The sequence below is a fragment of the Macaca mulatta genome, chromosome 10 (assembly GCF_049350105.2).
Source record: "Macaca mulatta isolate MMU2019108-1 chromosome 10, T2T-MMU8v2.0, whole genome shotgun sequence".
NCBI classification, from domain to species: domain Eukaryota; kingdom Metazoa; phylum Chordata; class Mammalia; order Primates; family Cercopithecidae; genus Macaca; species Macaca mulatta.
In genome coordinates this window covers 87,019,160-87,035,532 of record NC_133415.1, presented here as the reverse complement: position 1 = coordinate 87,035,532, position 16,373 = coordinate 87,019,160, and the positions used below count along the sequence as shown (strand labels likewise).

At 44.5% G+C, this 16,373-nt stretch overlaps 1 protein-coding gene and 2 pseudogenes across 3 annotated transcripts in view; 1 reads left to right on the top strand and 2 right to left on the bottom strand.

Annotated features, from left to right (window-relative positions):
* Nucleotides 1-16,373, bottom strand: part of ASIP (agouti signaling protein) — an 85,885-nt gene that overhangs the window by 17,503 nt on the left and 52,009 nt on the right. The window lies entirely within an intron of this gene.
* On the bottom strand, nucleotides 8,001-9,055 carry LOC713001 (actin-related protein 2/3 complex subunit 5 pseudogene; annotated as a pseudogene). The gene is made up of 2 exons (XR_013398760.1): nucleotides 8,996-9,055; nucleotides 8,001-8,691 (listed from the first exon to the last, which is right to left on the bottom strand). The product of XR_013398760.1 is annotated as an actin-related protein 2/3 complex subunit 5 pseudogene (transcript).
* On the top strand, nucleotides 9,809-16,195 carry LOC100428922 (density-regulated protein pseudogene; annotated as a pseudogene).

Below are 16,373 nucleotides of genomic sequence, written 5' to 3'. Positions count from 1 at the left end.
CCCAAAGTGCTGGGGCTACAGGTGTGAGCCACTGCACCCAGTCCAACTATTTCTTCAGGTGAAGATATTGATGACATTTATTAAAAGGCTAATGTGCCGATAATATTTCTCATTAATTTATCAGATTTCAGATTTGTTTTAGTACAGGACTGGGTCCTAGTGAGACAAGAGCTAGGACTGGTAAGCTTGGATTGTGGATGCAGAGGAAAAATCTACATCATGAATAGTTATCATAATGTTTTGAAACATTATTATACCATGCTGTCTAGAATTCATAAAGATTCAATACAGTAACATTTGGAATATAAATATGAAATATTTGTAAACTAGATAATATTTTAGTTACATAAAATTAAATATATATTTAAAATTTTTATTCTGTATCATTGACCTCTTCCAAAAGCAATATTGTATTTAATTTTTAGCTTCTGATTGTTGCTAAAAAGACCATTTTTCAAATATAGCATCTAGCTTTAATGGGTATTAATTAGGAAGGCAAATCAGAAATAAATTCAACCCGGCTGGGCCAGTGGCTCACGCCTGTAATCCCAGCACTTTGGGAGGCCGCAGCGGATGGATCACCTGAGGTCAGGATTTCGAGACCAGCCTGGCCAACATGGCGAAACCCCGTTTCTACTAAAAATACAAAAATTAGCTAGGCGGTGGCCTCCTGAGTAGGTAGGTGCCTATAAGTCTACCTACTCAGGAGGCTGAGGCAGGAGAATTGCCTGAACCCAGGGCTAGGAGGTTGCAGTGAGCTGAGATCATGCCACTTCACTCCAGCGTGGGTGAAAGAAACTGTCTCCAAAAAAAAAAAAAAAAAAAAAGAAAGAAAGAAAGAAATTCAACTTTAAAAAACAAGGAAAGTAAAGGATGAGGATGTGGTGGAATGTGGTAGGGAGAAGCTCTGATTAACAAAAGGCTCTTAGCCGGGAGTGGTGGCACAAGATTGTGGTCCCAGCTACTCGGGTGGCTGAGGTGGGAGAATCACCTGACCCCAGGAAGTTGAGGCTACAGTGAGCCATGATTGTGCCATTGCACTCCAGCCTGGGCGACAGAGTGATACTCTGTCTCAAAAACAAGAACAAATAAGCTCGATTAAGGCAAGTTACAAGAGGCATGTTATTAATTGGGAGGCGGTATGTGCAGTTATTTTATGTCTTTGGGTTTTCCTTACCATAAATAATATACTCATGGGCCAAAAACTGTAATGGGAATTTCTGCAAAGAAGTGAGAGTGGCCAGAAAATCTGAATTAGAAAAAGAGGCCAGGCATGGTGGCTAACGCTCTGTGGGGTTTTTCTCCTCATGTGCGGAGACGAGAGATCGTAGAAATAAAGACCCAAGACAAAGAGATAGAAGAAAAGACAGCTGGGTCTGGGGGACCACTACCACCAAGGCGCAGAGACTGGTAGTGGCCCTGAATGCCTGGCTGCGCTGTTATTTATGGGATACAAGACAAGGGGGCAGGGTAAGGAGTGTGGGCCATCTCCAATGATAGGTAAGGTCACACGAGTCATGTGTCCACCAGACAGGAGGCCCTTCCCTGTTTGGCAGCCGAGGCAGAGAGACAGAGAGGACAGCTTGTGCCATTATTTCTTCTATACATTTCAAAGACTTTAGTACTTTCACTAATTCTGCTACTGCTAGCTAGAAGGTGGAGCCAGGTGTACAGGGTGGAATATGAAAGCAGACCAGGAGCATGACCACTGAAGCACAGCATCACAGGGAGATAGTCAGTCCTCCGGATGGCTGTGGGCAGGCCTGACTGATGTCAGGCCTTCCACAAGAGATGGTGGAGCAGAGTCTTCTTTAACTCCCCCGGGGAAAGGGAGAGTCCCTTTCCCAGTCTGCTGAGTAACTGGTGCCTTCCCCAGGCACTGACGCTATCACTAGACCAAGGACCGCTAGGTAACAGGTGCCTTCCCAGGCGCTGGCATTACTGCTAGACCAGGGAGCCCTCTAGTGGCTTTGTCCAGGTGTGACAGAGGGCTTATACTCTTGTCTTCTGGTCACTTTCTCACCGTGTCCCTTCAGCTCCTATCTCTGTATGGCCTGGTTTTTCCTAGGTTATAATTGTAGAACAAAGATTATCATAATATTGGAATAAAGAGTAATGCTACAAACTAATGATTAATGATATTCATATATAATCATATCTATAATCTATTTCTAGTGTAACTATTCTTATTCTATATATTTTCTTTATTATACTGGAACAGCTTGTGCCCTCAGTCTCTTGCCATGGCACCTGGGTGGCTGGCCACCCACAGGTGTGATAGTACACACCTGTGGTCCCAGCCACTTGGGAGGGTGAGGTGGGAGGGAGGATTGCTTGAACCTGGGAGGTTGAGGCTGTAGTGAGCTGTGATCGTACCAGAAAAGAAAAGAAGAAAGAAAAAGGTGGCAGGAGTTTGGGGAAGATTAACTTAGACCCAGGAACAGGATTGAGAATGAGGGGACTGAATCAACAGTCCAATTCAGTATTACAAATCTAAGGAGTAGTGGGACAGCTCATGACCAGAGGCCAATATCCATGGGACCAAAGTCCACACTGATCACTTGCTATGAACACTTGATAATGTAGGTACAAGCTCACTTCACCATCAGAGCAGCCACAAGCCTAATGTAAACACTAGTCACTGCACAATGGGCAGGCAGGAGATCTCACCAGGTCAAATCCCCAGCCTAACTCAGGACAAGTGAATCCTAGGGGTTAGTTTAAGACAGACCAACCCCTGGCAAAACAGTTCTCCTGGTAGAACCATACAATTGGACTGAGTCTTGGATTGGTGAAGTCTCAGTGGAGTAAATCTCATTTAGGTATTATAGGGAGAGAGTTAAAGACCAGTATTCCTTACCTCAGTTCCGGAGGGATATGTATATTCTAAATGTAATACAGGTCCATAATGTTTAGTTGTATTAGGACCCTTGGGGTCAGATATTTTTTAGAATTCAGAACTTTGTGAATGTTAGAAAAGTAGTATCATCTATATATTATATTAAACCACATATAAGGGTCTGGGAAAGCCCTATAATAAAAATCTTAATGCTTCTATAGCAAAAAGGCACGGATCTTCATAATAGGCAGGATGAATACAGACTATGAATTGATTCACATCAATTCAGGACGCATTTTGTTGCCAAATATCTTCAGATAAGTTCAGATTTTGCTGCCAAATGAGTTGCCAAAGGAGGAACAAAACCTTATAGTTTTCAGGGTGTTGGGATTTTGCAATTACAGGTAAAGGTTTGTGGATCTGTACAGACCTCGTTGCTGTTACTACTCATCAGAGAAACACTCCCTGCTATTAATACAGGACAATGATGCTAGGCCGGGCACTGTGGCTCACGCCTATAATCCCAGCACTTTGGGAGGCCGAGGCAAGTGGATCACCTGAGGTCAGGAGTTCGAGACCAGCCTGACCAACGTGGTGAAAGCTCATCTCTACTAAAAATACAAAAATTAGCTGGGCATGGTGGCGCATGCCTGTAATCCCAACTACTTGGAAGGCTAAGGCAGGAGAATCACTTGAATCCAGGAGGCAGAGGTTGTAGTGAGCCAAGATTGTGCCACTGCACTCCAGCCTGAGTGACAGAGTAAGAGACTCTGTCTCAAAAAACAAAACAAAACAAAAAAAGCAGGACAATAATGCTGACAGCAAGCAGTAGCTGTGTAACTGGGTTTCTCAACTGTCTTTCCACTCCACAGTGATGAAGACTGTTACTTGATCTGTGATATTTCTGATGACAAGTCTCCTTTTAAATTCATCGTCTGTGTTAAGTTAGTATTTAGGACTTAAGATGAGTTTCTCTTCAGCGTGGTGGATAAAAAGAAGAATCCAGACACACGAGTAAGATCATCTGGATGAACCTGTCATTTAAACGGCTGTGTGACCCTAGGTCCATCTGAGTCTCAGCTTTCTCCGTTTTAAAATAAGGGGATAGGGCCTGGCACTCACGCCTGTAAGCCCAGCACTTTGGGAGGCTGAGGCGGTGAGTCACTTGAGGCCAGGAATTTGAGACCAGCCTGGCCAACATGGTGAAACCCCGTCTCTACTAAAAATACAAAAATTAGCTGGGCTTGATGGTGCATGCCTACTACTCGGGAGGCTGAAGCTCAAGAATTGCTTGAACCCAGGAGGTGGAGGTTGCAGTGAGCTGAGATTGTGCCATTGCACTCCAGCCCGGGCAATGGAGCGAGACTCTGTCTCAATAAATAAATAAAAAAAAAAAAAAAAAAAAAAAGAGTGTAGGGAAAAGAAAGAGAGATCAGGCTGGGCACGATGGCTCACAACTGTAATCCCAGCACTTTGGGAGGGCGAGGCAGGTGGATCACGAGGTCAGGAGATCGAGACCATCCTGGCTAACATGGTGAAACCCCGTCTCTACTAAAAATACAAAAAAATTAGCCGGGCATGGTGGTGGGTGCCTGTAGTCCCAGCTACTCGGGAGTTTGAGGCAGGAGAATGGCATGAACCCGAGAGGCAGAGCTTGCAGTGAGCTGAGATTGTGCCACTGCACTCCAGCCTGGGCAACAGAGTGAGACTCCGTCTCAAAAAAAAAAAAAAAAGAAAGAGAGATCAGGTTGTTACTGTGTCTATGTAGAAAAGGAAGACATAAGAAACTCCATTTTGATCTGTACTAAGAAAAATTGTTTCTGCTTTGAGATGCTGTTAACCTGTAACTTTAGCTCCAACCCTGTGCTCACAGAAACATGTGCTGTATTGAATCAAAGTTTAATGGATTTAGGGCTGTGTAGGATATGCCTTGTTAACAATACGTTTGCAGGCAGTATGCCTGGTAAAAGTCATCGCCATTCTCCATTCTCGATTAACCAGGGACACAATGCTCTGCGGAAAGCCGCAGGGACCTCTGCCCAAGAAAGCCTGGGTATTGTCCAAGGTTTCCCCCCACTGAGAAAGCCTGAGATGTGGCCTTGTGGGAAAGGAAAGACCTTACATCCCCCAGCCCAACACCCGTGAAGGGTCTGTGCTGAGGAGGAGTAGGGAAAGAGGGAGACCTCTTTGCAGTTGAGATGAGAGGAAGGTTTCTGTCTCCTGCTCCTCCCTGGGAATGGAATGTCTCGGTGTAAAGCCGACCATTCTCATTCATTCTATTCTAAGATAGGAGAAAACTGCCCTGTGGCTAGAGACAAGATATACTGACAACAATACTGCTCTGTTGCTCTTTGCTACACTGAGATGTTTGGGTAAAGAAAAACATAAATCTAGCCTACATACATATCTGGGCACGTACCTTTCCTTGAACTTATTCATGATACAGATTCCTTTGCTCACATGTTTCCCTGCTGACCTTCTCCCCACCTGTTGCCCTGCTACACTCCCCTCACTAAAATATTAAAAATAATAATCAATAAATACTGAGGGAACTCAGAGAGCGGCGCCAGTGCGGGTCCTCCATATACTGAGTGCCGGTCCCCTGGGCCCACTGTTCTTTCTCTATACTTTGTCTCTGTGTCTTATTTCTTTTCTCAGTCTCTTGTCCCACCTGATGAGAAATACCCACAGGTGTGGAGGGGCAGGCCCCCTTCATAAGAGGATAGGACTATATGACTTAGTATAGAGTATGAGGCACAGAGTAGCAACTTGACAAAAATTTGTGAAATGAATGAAAGAATCTACCTGCTATCCTTAAATTCTATGAATCCTGTCTTACTCTATTTAGGTGACTATAACAAAATATCATAGACTGGGTGGTTTCTAAATAACAGAAATTTATTTCTCACAGTTCTGGAGGCTGGGAAGTCTAAGATCAAGGTGCAGGCAGATTCAATATCTAGTGAGGGCCTATTTCTTCATAGACAGCCATCATCTCTCTAATCTCACAAAGTGGAAGGGGTTTCCCTTGGGCTTCTTTTTTTTTTTTTTTTTTTTTTTTTTTTGAGACGGAGTCTCGCTGTGTCTCCCAGGCTGGAGTGCAGTGGCGTGATCTCGGCTCACTGCAAGCTCCGCCTCCCGGGTTCACGCCATTCTCCCGCCTCAGCCTCCCAAGTAGCTGAGACTACAGGCGCCCGCCACCTCGCCCGGCTAGTTTTTTGTATTTTTAGTAGAGACGGGGTTTCACCATGTTAGCCAGGATAGTCTCGATCTCCTGACCTCGTGATCCACCCGCCTCGGCCTCCCAAAGTGCTGGGATTATAGGCTTGAGCCACCGCGCCCGGCCCCCTTGGGCTTCTTTTATAAAGGCACTAGTCTCATTCATGAGGGCTCTGCCACCATGACCTAGTCACCTCCAAAAGGCCCCACCCCCTTACACTATCACCTTGGCAGTGAGGATTTCAACATCTGAATCTGAGAGGGCATAAACATTCAGAACATAGCAAATTCCTCATTTCCGATTCTTGCCTCCCCATCACTGTGCCATTGGGCAGCTTAAATAGTTACACAGAGAAAGATTTTATAAGGGCCACTTACTATACTTCCTTAAGAGCTGAAGAATTTACAAATGCATAAGTGTGACTGAATCTGACTAAGCCTGGAAAAGAGGGCATGGAAAGTCATGGAAAGTTTGTACAAGCCCACTGCAATTGTATTTTTTTTTTTAAATTATTCAACACTGACATTTTATTTTCTGAAGTTTTATCATTTTTACAAAACAAAACAAAATGAAACAAAAAGCAGGTATCGAAATCAGCAAAGAGTTTATAGAATTTCTGCACCAGTTTGCACATAAGTCAGTGATTACAAAACTGGTGTCCAATGTAAATACTAATCACAAGCTGACTTCCTCCTTGGTCAGGTGGTTTGTTTTGGAACTACTGGATATTTATAACTTTTTATAAGCACCGGTCATTTTTTGAGAACTGATTTGGTTTGTCCAACAAAGTAAACAATTTTTTGCTGTGTGGCAGCTTCTTTTTAAAAAAAAACACTGAGCTAAAACACAGAACGTGTATTTGTTTGGATCTGAACCAAATCTTCTGAGATCCCAATGACCCTGAAGAGCACTGAAGATATTTATGGGGCATATTAAATAGTATCTTAAATACTAGTTGTGTACCTCATAATGTCTAAGGCAGCTATTATATTTCTAAAGAAAGTAGCATTTCATTCAGAGGCTGCCCAGAGTTTGAATTACACCATAGTTTTTCTTTCTTTCTGCAAATCATTCTTTCTGATTTACAGTTTTTCCCAAACAGAGCCATAATATTAGAACAAAAGTTTGATGTTCATGCCCAACAAGCTCTGATATTTTATGGATACATTTGTATAGAGCAAGACTTCTTGCTCTGAACCCTGGGCGACCACAAATCAATTGAGAGGCCATGATTATTGGATGCTGAGAGAAAGTAGCACACTTAAACCCACAGTACAGTTAATCAGGAGGCAAGCAAAAACAAAGCTAGAACTCGGTAATGGTATTCACCCACCACTTATTCCAAAAACATATTTTGCTTAAATAAGGGAAATAGTCCAGTTTTGCAATAGTCCAGTTTTGCAGTTTTTTTTTTTTTTTTTTTTTTTTTTGGAGACGGAGTCTTGCTCTGTCACCCGGGCTGGAGTGCAGTGGCCGGATCTCAGCTCAATGCAAGCTCCGCCTCCCGGGTTTAGGCCATTCTCCTGCCTCAGCCTCCCGTGTAGCTGGGACTACAGGCGCCCGCCACCTCGCCCAGCTAGTTTTTTGTATTTTTTAGTAGAGACGGGGTTTCACTGTGTTAGCCAGGATAGTCTCGATCTCCTGACCTCGTGATCCGCTCGTATCGGCCTCCCAAATTGCTGGGATTACAGGCTTGAGCCACTGCGCCCGGCCTCAGTTTTGCAATGTTAATAACTGCCAGTCTCTCATATTTTTTATAAATATCATTTCCCGACTAGCAGTGAGCTAGGAAACTGGCCTCAAATTCTGACCAAATCTCTCAGTATTAGGTAAAAATAACACAAAACAAAACAAAAAACCAGCCAATAGGGGTTAAAAATTGCACAATTAAACTTGAATGTAAATTATACTATATACAGACTGGTATAAACATCACTGAAATGGTTTTGAAAGGATGAAACATTTATATTTTAACACAATTTATTCTATATTATCCCAATTTTCATTAAAGGAAAACTGATATGTAATTTTCTTCTTTATAGATATGAAAAAGCAAGAAGGCACAGCTGACAGAAACAGATGCTACCCACAGGGCAGCGGTGGCATTTGGTTGTTTTGGTCTTTGTACCAGCAATTCCCACTCCCGAGGCAGATTTCCGCTTCCTGCCAATCTACACGGTTTCTCTTGCAGTCAAGACACGAACAATGGACCCTACTCCTCCAGCAGCAAGTGCCTTTTCCTGCCACTGCAGTAACACAGCACTGCTATTGTCAGAGGGGCTCTCAAATCCTTTATAAATACACTTCATTAGGAGATCCACACCATTCTTGTCCGGAGATTGAACTGTCTTTTCAATATCATTAGCTTTAAAAGAGATGAGCACCTTCAAGACAATGCTGCCTGCCCGGTCCTTCACTGCCTGACTCTTGGTGTTGATGGGGAGGTTCTTCAGAGCTGCCTGTAGGGCAGCTGTCACATTTCCTTGCCGCAGGCGGGAGTCCACCTCGCCCTCGTCGGCCCGGCCTGGCCGTCGCCCCCATCTTCTTCGTCCATGAACTTGTTCTCGTCATATTCATCCACGTCCACCTTCCGGAACCGGGCCGACGACGCTGTTCTTCGACATCCCAATCCCTACCAGTGGCAAAGGCCTCTTCTTAGCGCTGCCTCTACCTCAGCAAGCCGAGCCCAGCAGCCCACTGCCCGGCGCCTGATTCACTTCCCTCTTCCACTCTGGGGCTACAATTGTATTAATAGCAGTGAGTGTGTCACTCATGAGTGGTAACAGCAATGAGGGTTTGTACGGGTCCAGGGCAATTGGTTGATGTAACCCAGGAGTCTTGTTGATGTGTGTGCACACACGTATGTTAATATGTAAGATCTCTGCTTGAGGGAATATAGGAGACGACAGTGTCGAGATCATTCCTGAGTAGGGTACACTCAGCGTCCTGAGTATGCACTGAGGGAATCCCCTTAGCGACAGCACTGGGGATAGCATTGTATCTTAATCCTTCAGGGTTAAGGCCTTGTCCCCACAGCAAAGGAAAGGACTACAGTCTCCCAGTCATGTGGCATGACTAAGTACCTATTGGGACGGAGATGTAGCGAGAGATGAGAACGGAAGAAGAGGCAAAGGCACCTCCACTTCCTGGGTTCAAGCGATTCTCCCACCTCAGCCTCCTGAGTAGCTGGGATTACAGGCATGCACCACCACCATGCCCGTCTAATTTTGTACTTTTAGTAGATATCGGGTTTCACCATGTTGGCCAGGCTGGTCTCAAACTCCTGATCTCAAGTGATCCACCCGCCCCAGCCTCCCAAAGTGCTGGGATTACAGGCATGAGCCACTGCTCTCAGCCTTTTTAATGTTTTTGAGATGTGGGCTCACTGTGTTGCCCAGGCTGGCCTGAAACTCCTGGCCTTAGGTAATCCTCCTGCTTCAGCCACTCAAGTAGCTGGGACTATAGGGGCACCACTGCACCTGGCTTCCCTTTTAATTTTTATTTTAGCATTGTTTTACTATTTTTTGTTTGTTTGTTTAAGCAGTCTTCTTGAAGACAGTGAACAGTGTCAGCTGCTGACCACACTAGGTGTTCGTGAGGCACAACTCTCACAGCCTGCCCTGGGCTTTGCTAGTGACACTAGTCAAGGTAGCCAGAGTGTCTGGGTAGCCAGCAAGCTGGCATTGGAGGGGAGGTGACTGGGCTCAGTTAGTCATAATAGTGGCTTCCACCAGCCCTGCCAAGCACCAATGGCCAGAGACCTGGGGGATCTGGGTGAGGCTCATCCCTTTGAAGGAGAGTGAACAGAAATCAAAAAGTATCAGCTGGACCGCAGCACGGAGGAGCAGCGGCAGACTTCAGCAGACTCATTCAGGTTAGTGCGGATGGAGGCAGGCTTTCCTTTGATCACGCTTTTGAAACAAAGCATATACTTGGGAAGAAAGGGAAATGATAGCAAGAGGGAATTCTTGACCTCGAAATCGTCTGTGAAACGTTGTGCATATGTGATTTTTCAGGGAGAGGGTCCATAGCTTTCTCTGGGTCCATAACGGGTTCTCTGGCCCTGAAAAACCTCAGAATGTTTGTATATGATATTCCTATAACCTGCATGTGGTTCATCCACAATCACAGACACATAAGGGCAGGGGAGGTTGTTGATTTCTTTCAGTTTAGGTAGTAGTAGTGCAGTTCTACAGTGGGGAAAGTGTCTTGTTGAAAGGGGCACATCATTCTAGACTGGTACTGGTTCAGAGTATATTTTAAAAATGTAATACTGAAACAAATTAAAGATTGTAAAAAGTGGCTGGGCGCGGTGGCTCAGGCCTATAATCCCAGCACTTTGGGAGGCCGAGGCGGGTGGATCACGAGGTCAGGAGTTCAAGACCAGCCTGGCTAACACGGTGAAACTCTGTCTCTACTAAAATACAAAAATTAGCCGAGCGTGGTGGTGAGCTCCTGTAATTCCAGCTACTCAGGAGGCTGAGGCAGGAGAATCACTTGAACCCGGGAGGTAGAGGTTGTAGTGAGCCAAGATTGTGCCATTACATTCCAGCCTGGGCAACAGAGTGAGACTCCATCTCAAAAAAGAAAAAAAAAATTATAAAAAGTATGATCCTGTAAATATCAAAACATATTCAAATATGTACATGTTTGCATATGCAGAGAAAGAAGTCTGGAAGGATAAACATTTAAGTGATGATTGCTCCTTAGGAGTGGGATTGAGGATGGAGAGTGAAGTAGAAACCTGCATGTTTTCCTTTATGTACTTCTGTATTTGAATTTTAAAAATAAGCGTGTCTTATTTACTTTTTTATTACTTTGCAATTAAAAAAACAAACAAACAAAGGATGGCCAAGTGCAGTGGCTCACACCTGTACTCCCAGCACTTTGGGAGGCCAAGGTGGGAGGATCGCTGGAGTCCAGGAGTTTGAGACCAGCCTGGGCGACACAGGGAGACCGCGTCCCTACAAATTATTTAAAAATTAGTCAGTCGCAGTGGTGCACGCCTGTGGTCCCAGTTACTCAGGAGGCTGATGTGGGAGAATTGCCTGAGCTCAGGAGGTTGAGGTTGCAGCGAGCCATGATTGTGCCACTGCACTCCAGCCTGGGCAACAGAGCAAGTCCCTGTCTTAAAAATAAAAATAAAAACAAAAACAAAGGATGATATTATAGAAATAAAATACTGGATGCTACCTGACATACCCTGAAAAGATTTAAAGAAGCTGGATGGAGAGTCATATACAGTTTGTGACAATGATGTTGAGGAATTTGTAGGACTCTCCTTCCCTTTCATAGTTCAAATTCAGGGTGGAGTTTGCTCTCAACAACTACTGCTCTGTCACCAAAACATACAGCTTGTTTGTCGTGTATCTTCTTTCACCTGAGGCCCCTTTTTGCCCTGGGATACTCTCAAACTCTATTACCCTTCTGGATCATCGGCCACTGTTTCTGAAATGCTAAAACTTGGGAAAGGCAACACACAATTTTGTTGGGGTTTAGTTTCTTAGCCAAACTAGCTGTCCCAAATTCTGAGGGTCAGGGCCCAGGGGAGAACCACCTGTCATTATTAGTTACCTCAATTCTGCATACCAGATGTTCAGCAGCTGCAGGGGGACCCTGCTTCCCCCCACATCTTCCACCTACCTGGGTTATGTTACAGCTGCGGCAAGAGCCTGGCTGGGGTGAGCATAGGAGGCTAGCTGAGGGACTTTCAGTAAAGTCCACTCAGGTTTATCAGTAATGTCCATGATCAGACATAATTTCTGGGGTAGCATGAGGGTGGCAATATGTTTCATTTACTTAGTGTCGTCCTAGAATAGCCAATCAATCATCACATTTACTTTTATTTATATTTTAATTTTTTAGAGACAGGGTCTTGCTCTGCTGTCCAGGCAGTAGTGCAGTGGCACAATCATAGCTCACTGTGGTCTCAACCTCCTGGGCTTAAGTGATCCTTCCACCTCAGCCTCCTGAGTAGCTGGGACTACACGCACATGCCACCACGACTGGCTAATTTTAAAATATTTTGTAGATATGAGGGTCTTGCTATGTTGCCCAGGCTGGTCTTGAACTCCTGACCTCAAGTGATCCTCCTGCCTCAGCCTCCCACACTGTTGGGATTACAGGCATGAGCCACTGAGCCTGGCTAACAAATATGTTTTGAATGCTATTCAAAAGTCTTATCTGATGGTTCCCTTCCAGGGGAGTTAATCTCTCTTCTCTGAACACATTCTATTATAATTATTTGTTCATTTGTCTGCTTCTTCTAGACTGAGGATTCATCAAGGGCAGGACCCGTGCCTTATTCATCTACATACCCACTACTCCATCCCCCACCACTCCCAGGCCACACCAACCCAGGGCCTAACGTTGTGCTCAGCGCAAAATAAGGCCTCAGGAAATGTTTCTGTCAACTGAATCAAGTTACTGTATGTTCGATATATGTGAAGAACAGATGCCTTACCTTTAAATGGCTTTCAGTACTTCAGGGAAGAGAGACAAGTAACTAACAAAAGGAGGAGGGAGAAGTGCTAGAGTTGAGGCACAAGTGAAACAAATGCCTTGGGTATGCAGAAGAGAGTGGTTCCACGTATGGGGTCTTGGGCCTCTTTAATTTCCTCAGACCCCTGATTTCGGTCTGCAGCTCCTAGAGAGCTCCACACTCACCTCTGTGTGGCTCCTGCTGGGCCCCCCTCTCTAAAGTGGTTCTGTATAGCAGGCAGGAGTGCCCTTTCTTCTCCACACTCTGCAGCCTTTTCCCTCTGGCAGTCTCCTTGAATTTCCTGCTTTACAGGGTGGCTTTTTTTTTCTTTCTGAGACAGCGTCTTGCTCTGTCACTCAGGCTGGAGTGCAGTGGTGCCATCTCAGCTCACTGTAACCTCTGCCTTCAGGGTTCAAGCAATTCTCCCACCTCAGCCTCCTTAGTAGCTGGGTCGACAGGCATGTGCCACCATGCCTGGCTAATTTGTTTTTTTTTTTTTTTTGTATTTTTGGTAGAGATGGGGTTTTACCATGTTGCCCAGGCTGATGAATTATTCGATTTTTAAGTTCTTTTCTAACGTTGACTTGCTGTTATTCCAAATAAGTGGCATCCCTTTCAGAGAGGCTACAGCATATTCTGTTGAATATTTCTTTCTTTCTGTTTTTATAGATAGGATCTTGCTCTGTCACCCAGGCTGGAAGGCAATGGCAAGATCATAGCTCACTGCAGCCTTGACCTCCTGGGCTCAAGCAATTCTCCCACCTCAGCCTCCCAAGCAGCTGAGACTACAGGTGTGAGCCACCATGCCAGGCCAATTATTTTTTTAGTAGAGGTGAGGTCTCACAATGTTGCCCAGGTTGGTCTCGAACTCCTGGGCTCAAGAGACACTCTCTCCTCAGCCTCCCAAAGTGCTGGAATTACAAGGGTGAGCCATTGTGCCTGGCCTGAATATTTCTTTTATTGTGAGGATTTGCCCTCTGAGAATAAATCTGACCTCTGAAAATAGACAATGATTTCCAGCTAACTCTGGTAAGAATAATAATATTTTTGATTGAAAATGAGCTATGGCATAAGTAATGGGATTTTAATAACTTAAAACTGATTTTAGTTTTTAGCTAATACAGCCAGAATTGAGACAGTCAGTAGAATGTTTTTCCCCAAAGTTGTAATATTGAGATGTCATAAGTTCATTCTAATGCTGCAAGTAGATTAAAATATCTTTGAATTCTAGACATGCCTTCAGAGGCATTTTTTTTTTTTTTTTTTTTTTTTTTTGAGACGGAGTCTTGATCTGTTGCCAGGCTGGAGTGCAGTGGCGTGATCTCGGCTCACTGCAACCTCCACCTCCCGGGTTCAAGCGATTCTCCTTCCTCAGCCTCCTGAGTAGCTGGGATTACAGGTGCCCATCACCACACCAGGCTAATTTTTGTATTTTTAGGAGCGACAGGGTTTTACCATGTTGGCCAGGCTGGTCTCGAACTCTTGATCTCAGGCGATCTGCCCTCCTTGGCCTTCCAAAGTGCTGGGATTACAGGCATGTGCCACTGTGCCTGGCCCTCAGGGGCAATTTAAAAGTCACACAAGACAGGGCACCAAGGCTTATGCCTGTAATCCCAGCACTTTGGGAGGTGGAGTCAGGAAGATTGCTTGAGACCAGGAGTTTGAGACCAGCCTGGACAACATGGCAAGACCTCATCTCCACAAAAATTTAAAAAATTAGCTGGGCGCGGTAGTGCATGCCTATAGTTTCAGCTATCTTGGGAGGCTGAGGCAGGAGGATCACTTGAGCCTAGGAGATCAAGGCTGCAGTGAGCTGTGCTTGTGCCACTGCATTCCAGTCTGGGGAACAGAGAGAGACCATGTCTCAAAAAAAAGTCATATAAGAAAAAGCACTGGCAGGGTGCAGTGACTCACACCTGTAGTCCCACCATTTTGGGAGGCCGAGGCAGGTACATGACAAGGTCAGGAGTTCAAGACCAGCCTGACTAACATGATGAAACCTCGTCTCTACTAAAAATATAAAAAATTTGCTGGGCATGGTGGCATGCGCCTGTAATCCCAGTTACTCAGGAGGCTGAGGCAGGAGAATCACTTGAACCCAGGAGGCGGAGGTTGCAGTGAGCCAAGATCACACCATTGCACTCCAGTCTGGGTGACAGAAGGAGACTCTGTCTCAAAAAAAAAAAAAGCATTATATAATATAATAATCATAGCTTTCATAATAAGATGGAAACCTGTTTCAATTGAGGACCATGTGAGGTAAATATCAATTTAAATCAGTCTTTTCTGAAAACGGCTATTTAGGAGAGAGGCATATACTATGTTAAACACGGCAGGGTACATTGGCTCATGCCTGTAGTCCCAGCTACTTGAGAGCCTGAGGCAGGTGGCTCACCTAAGCCTGGGAGGTTGAGGCTGTGGTGAGCCGTGATCATGCCACTGCACTCCAGCCTGGGTGATAGAGTGAGACCCTGTCTCAAAATAAAAAAAACAAAAAAGAAAAAAAATAATGACAACTCAAACTAAAACAAAAAAACCTAAAAACATAAAATGTTAAACTTACTAGATTTTTAAATTAAAGACAGGAGTACAAAACAGGCAGAAAAGGAAAGGAGAGAGGAGAAAAGTACACAGGAAAAGAAATAAATAGAAGAGTTGTGGGAATTGGAGTTAATCAGTAAAGGGAGCTTCACGTTTATCTGCAATTTTTAAAAATATAAAAGATGAAGGCCCGGCGCAGGGGCTCATGCCTGTAATCCCAGCACTTTGGGAGGCCGAGGTGGGCAGATCACTTGAGGTCAGGAGTTCAAGACCGGCCTGGGCAACATGGCGAAACCCCATCTCTACCAAAAATACAAAAAATTAGTCAGGCATGATGGCATGTGCCTGTGGTCCTAGGAGGCGGAGGTGGGAGGATTGCTTGAGCCCAGAGGCAGAGGTTGCAGTGAGCTGAGATTTCTGAATCCAGTGGGACTGATTGCAAAGGAGACCCAAGGAACAGTGCTAAGTTAGATGCCGATTACCCACTTTAAGTCCTTTATTGTGGAGTCTGTTCATTATCAACAGAATAGAGTACTGTGAATATATGCCTGATGTTGCTCATTGTAGACAATGGTGAGAGAAGAATTTTCCAAAGGAACTTGCAAAACTTACTGTAGAAAATTCACCCAAACAAGAAGCTGGAATTAGTGAGGGTCAAGGAACAGCAGGGGAAGAAGAAGAGAAGAAAAAACAGAAGAGAGGTGGAAGACGCCAAATAAAACAAAAAAAGACTGTGCCACAAAAGGTTACTATAGCCCAAATTCCCAGGGCAAAGAAGAAATATGTGACAAGAGTGTGTGGCCTTGCAATTTTTGAAATTGATCTTAAAGAAGCACAAATATTTTTTGCTCAAAAATTCTCCTGTGCTGCCTCAGTAATGGGGAGGATGAAATTATCATTCAGGGAGACTTTACAGATGACATAATTGATGTCATTCCGAAAAATGGCCAGAGGTAGATGATGACAGCATCGAAGATCTTGGAGAAGTAAAGACGTGAATTTGAAAATTTGTCTGTATTTAATGGCCTGAACTGGGAGTTGATATGGCCAAAGGGAGGCCTGTATGTACATATATTTACAGTAGAATATATATATATTTACTGTAGTGTGTGTGTATATATATATATATTCTACGGTAAAACTGCAGACTGCCCTTGTCCTCGGCATTTTCACTGTTCTGTACAAGGCTGCTTGTTTTTTTAATTGCCAAAGTCAAATAAACAGGGAGACTGTCATGCTTATGCATTAATAGAATTTAGTCAAATAAAAAATTTTGGTCATTTGCTGGGCGC